This window comes from Anabrus simplex, chromosome 3 (genome assembly GCF_040414725.1).
Source record: "Anabrus simplex isolate iqAnaSimp1 chromosome 3, ASM4041472v1, whole genome shotgun sequence".
In the NCBI taxonomy this organism is placed as follows: domain Eukaryota; kingdom Metazoa; phylum Arthropoda; class Insecta; order Orthoptera; family Tettigoniidae; genus Anabrus; species Anabrus simplex.
In genome coordinates this window covers 302242858-302246804 of record NC_090267.1, presented here as the reverse complement: position 1 = coordinate 302246804, position 3947 = coordinate 302242858, and the positions used below count along the sequence as shown (strand labels likewise).

General features: G+C 42.5%; 1 non-coding gene across 1 annotated transcript; it reads left to right on the top strand.

The window, feature by feature from the left end:
* The first annotated feature begins 212 nt into the window (after positions 1 to 212).
* Positions 213 to 286, top strand: TRNAP-CGG (transfer RNA proline (anticodon CGG)). Its single transcript has one exon. It is a non-coding gene; the product is annotated as a tRNA-Pro (tRNA).
* The last annotated feature ends 3661 nt before the right edge of the window (positions 287 to 3947 follow it).

Genomic DNA, 3947 nt, shown 5'->3' with positions numbered 1-3947 from the left:
AACCCACAACCTCCTTTAACATCCCTTCAACACGTACTAAATGTACGTCACACGACCTAATAGGTTGAAAGTCAGTTTCGATTACAATGCGGTCGTAAAAATTCAATATTCATTGACTTGGCCCTCAACGGGCAACTTAAACGCCCTCTACAGTGTGATGGTAGTACCAGACCTGTAGCTCAGATCCTTTCCAACTGAACAAGGATGGCCTGGGCCACCATAGCTCAATTGGTAGAGCAACCGACGCGGAATCGGGAGGTTGTGGGTTCGGATCCCACTGGTGTCTGGATGGCCATTTTTGTTCTGTACTTTACATCTCTTCAACACGTACTAAATGTACGTAACAGGCCTAATAGACTGAAAGTCGGTTTCGAAAACTGAGGAGCACTTGATATAAGAGGTAGTGAAGCCGGTCATGAAACCAAGCAATACGTTCAAGGACGTTGTTACGCTGACAACATGAAACTCCAGTAACTCAAGATCATCTTGCTGGGCAGGAGTCGTCTTCGAAGGTGAAGTCCCTGGATAGGCTATATCTCCTTCAAGCTTTTTATGTTTGGTATTGTAACCTACATGCCTCTGCTGGCAGGACCTAGTGTTTAAAGTGCACTATGTCTTCTGGTATAGGCTAGAGCAATTTTGTTACTTTCATAGACCTGTCTCTGTCTTATCCTTGGCTTTGACACTATGAAAGTGACTGAAGTATGAGCGATGCTAGTAATGCCAATCCTTATGCAGCCAGTCCTTGCTATGAATGGTGTGAAAATGTTGCTCATAGGGTCGGTTGGTGTATGAATTTCAGTGGGCTCGGCAGACTGATATGTAATAGCAACTCTGGCTCGGCGAGGAAAGCAACGGGAAACTACCTCACTCCTCATTTCCCTAGTACGCCTCTTCAGTGATGCCTAGGCCATCTATGACAGCTGATAGCAGAGCTGTTGAGAATCCCACCAGCGGCATCGCTGACGGACTGAACATACATACATTATAACCTATAACTACAAAACTAGGTGTCTTAAATTTGGAAATTAAATAATATCATAATATTTAATTTGGGGATATCAGGTCGCGCAATGCCAATAATTTGCTGACGCGTTTCGATCCTGCTACCACGATCGTCTTCAGGGTAATAACAAATAATGTATTGGCAACTGTCACTCCATAGTAACTAAGCTAAAGACAGAAAGGCCCTGTTAAAAATATAGTTAATTCCGGGGCCTCCAGAATCAAGGAGAAAGATGTAGACGAGTTAACTATGCAGGGTAACCATGATCTACTCAGTATATAGCCGTCACCTTTGTTAAAATTATTCGGGTGTTTAGAAACTTCTATCGCCTCACGAATGATTCTAGGTATAAAATATTTCTCTTTATAAATGACAGAAGTTGCATCAAAAATGAATTGATAGTCATTTTGCATGGCAACTTCTGCAAAAGCAGACTTCTCTAGCTGGCAAAGACGTAAGGCCTGAGATGTTCCTTAACCCTCGTTGCTACCTTCCTACATGTTTGGCCAACGCGTCAGCAAATTATTAACATTGCGCGACCATTCCCAAATTAAATATTATTATGTCATGTAGTGGCCGTGAAAATCTACGTATTAAGATAAATAATGTAAGTTAATGATGAAATACTATCTAGTAGACCCAGAGGTCTTTTTTTTCATTAGTAATTCACAAATAGATATTCCTTGTCTTTGTGCCATATCAGGTCTCACCGACGTAGGCTATCAGTTTGGCAACTTTGTTTCAGGCCCTCGAAATACTGACATTTTGTTCAGTGGTTTTGAGAAAATCATTGAGCCAGGACATTCATTCTTCGTCGTTCATCTCTATGTCGTCATTAGATCTTGTCTTGATGGTGAACTTAGTCACCTTAATCCATCTACAGGAAAATAAACATGGTATCTGCATTCAGATAACGAACTGTTACAGAAGTTATTCTCAGAACTGCAAAGAGATACTCATATAATCTATAACAGGAAAATTCTGAGATCTCTTAAGACGTTTACTTAGTGTAAAAAGATAAGATACAAGTTTCACTACAAGTATTTTGATATCATAGGCTGATAAGCGTGTGAAGTTTGTACCTGTACACTGTTCGTACGCAATCATTTCCTTTGCCAAGATTAAACAATGAACTTTTATAAAATTTCAGGGAAATGAAATCACCTTTAATGATTACATTTCTTCTTCTTCTTCTTCTTTCTTGGTCTCTTCTCTCACATTCTGTGTCGTGCATTTGTGTTTATCCCTCTTTCACCGCCAGATGCCCTTCCTAAGTAGCTAAGTCGGGATATATTCACTATTGCATGTTTCTGTGGTAGTTGGTAGTGTTGCGTATCATATGTATATGAAGACAAGTGTATTGGGACAAATACATTACTCAGTCTCCAAGAGAGAGAAATTAACCAGGCGCGGTTAAACTCCTAACAAGGTCAGGAATCGAACTCAGTACCCTCTGAACCGAAGGCCATTAAGCCAAGAAGCCAATCATTTTTAACATTATTGACATGGGTTAAGTATTATTAAGTATTATAATTGTGTTGGTGGATGATTAACCTGGACAGTCACTCATATTTTCAACTGAAGGAGACAGAAGAAGAATTTTCAACTAACTAATTACGACGAAGTGGGAAGAGAATGTTACGATGATGGTGGTGGTGGTGATTATTGTTTTAAGAGGAAGTACAACTAGGCAACCATCCTCTATATAACACTAATCAGAGAGAAAAATGGAAGGGATCCGACACTTCGAAAAATGAAGAAATCGGCCAAAGAAAGGTAAGGGCCACGAAGGGCGTGAAAATGAAAGACTCCCTAGCCCTCGCAAACCTAATTGCGTCGGGGTCGGAAAAGAACAAGAGTTGACCAAGGGAGGTCGGATAGGGTAGATGAAAGGGAGGAGCCTGGCACAAGTAAGTGGAAGCAATGCCAGGGCTCAGCTAAGGGCCCCGTGGTCGCCAACCCACGCTCCTAATTTCAGAGCCACTGGGGCCCCTTTTAGTCGCCTCTTACGACAGGCAGAGGATACCGTGGGTGTTATTCTACCGCCCCCACCCACAGGGGGAAATGTTGCGATGAAGGGAGATCGGACAGGAAGGACGACAGGCGAAGTGGTGGTGGTGATTTCTGCTTTTTTTTTTTTTTTTTTTTTTTTTGCTAGGGGCTTTACGTCGCACCGACACAGATAGGTCTTATGGCGACGATGGGATAGGAAAGGACAAGGAGTTGGAAGGAAGCGGCCGTGGCCTTAATTAAGGTACAGCCCCAGCATTTGCCTGGTGTGAAAATGGGAAACCACGGAAAACCATTTTCAGGGCTGCCGATAGTGGGATTCGAACCTACTATCTCCCGGATGCAAGCTCACAGCCGCGTGCCTCTACGCGCACGGCCAACTCGCCCGGTGATTTCTGCTTTAAGAGGAAGTACAATTGGGTAACCGTCCTCTCTTAACGTTGACCAGAGGCAAATTAAAGAGGTCCGACACTTCGAAGGTTATCGAAGAATGAGGATATCGGCAAAAGAAAGGGATGGGCCACGAAAGACATATAAATGAAAAACTTCCCAGGCATCGGAAACCTAATAACGTCCAGGTCGGAAAAGAACAATTGATATCAGATAGGAAAGAGGATCCTGATAAAGTGAAAGAAATACCAGACTCGGGAGAAATCTAGGAGAAATACCAACCACTCACAAGGAGAAGCGTTAACAATGAAGACAGAAATGTACAAGCGGGGGAAAAAGGAAGATCATGAATACATTTATGTTCGAAACTTTATTCAGGATTGCTCTAATTCGGTTTCGGAAACTGAATGCACACTGCACGCACGATTGTGTTGGCTACACGGTACTGGTCGTATGGCTGTTAATTTCCAATCGGAATATAGCGGGTTCGAGCCCTATCGACGATACTCCTGAAGATTATTTCCATGGTTTCTCATTTCTA